This window comes from Euprymna scolopes, chromosome 24 (genome assembly GCF_053919585.1).
Source record: "Euprymna scolopes isolate OS-2025 chromosome 24, ASM5391958v1, whole genome shotgun sequence".
NCBI classification, from domain to species: domain Eukaryota; kingdom Metazoa; phylum Mollusca; class Cephalopoda; order Sepiida; family Sepiolidae; genus Euprymna; species Euprymna scolopes.
Window position 1 is genome coordinate 81,142,396 of NC_136505.1, and position 1,193 is coordinate 81,143,588.

Consider the following 1,193-nt stretch of genomic DNA (forward strand, 5'->3'; position numbering starts at 1 on the left):
TACTCCGTCCACCACAATGTTGTTTCTAGTGTTTCTCCCAGTCACACGACCTCTACTCCATTGTGTGGTGCAGCGCGCCCCCGGTGGCTTCACTCATACCTCTTCCCCGAGTTTAATGGTCCCTGTGGCCTCTGCCTCTCTGCTTGTTGGCTCAACCCTGGGATGTCTCCAGGAATATGTGAATGTTGACAGTTGCGGAACCGTCTCGTGCACTTGTCCCAATCTAGGCGACATATTATACCAATAGACGGCTTGCTTAGGTGAGGTGCCTCCTCTTTCCACAACTGCCTTTATAGTGCAGTGGTTTCTCTCCATGATCCCGTTGCCACTGTGTCTGTAGGCAGCTCTGAAAAATTGTTGGATATTCCACCTCCTCATTACTTCCATCACTGCTACTGACTTGAATGTGGTCCCGTTGTCGGTTAACAACTGTTCCATGGGACCTCGCTCCAAAAACACCTCATCGAGGATTGCTGCTATTTCATTGCCTGTTCCTCCACATAGCTTCTTCCATAGGGCAAATCGCCCAGGCCCACAGTCAATCATGGTCAGGTAAAGTCCAACCCTGTAATGGGTGACATCGCATGCCAGTCTCTCCCAGGTCCCACTCACCCCCAATTGACCAGCTTCATGCATGCTTGGAGCAGGATCAATCGACTGACATCTGTCGCATGTCCTGACCACTTGCCTCACTTGCTCCTTGGTGACACTCGGGTCGACTTTCTTCACAAATTACCACATCCTCTCTACCCCCATATGGTGCAGATTGTGTAGCTCTCGCACGCCAACAACATCAAGATCCGATGCAGCAACAACATCTTTCTTTGGCACAAGCCAGCTCTTCTTCACTCTCATGAGAGCGTCTGCTCGGTTCTTCTCAGAAGCCACCATGTCTACGCGAACCTTCAAACAAAATTTCTGCATCAGCTCAGCTAGCATCCCAAGCCTGTGCTTCACTAACATCTCTGCTGCTCCTTTCGTTCTTATCCTTTTTTCACTTGAAATGAGGGACTTTAGCCAAGCAAACACCATGGCAGAGTCTGTTTTGATGCAGATGTCACGCAGTCCCAATTTCAAGGCCAGATTGACCCCTTTGATTACCGCATCTAATTCCGCTACATTGATGTGGCTGACATCATTTTTCTTCCTTAACCAGGCCGCATCTTCTGCAACCACTCCTCCAACTTCCAAAA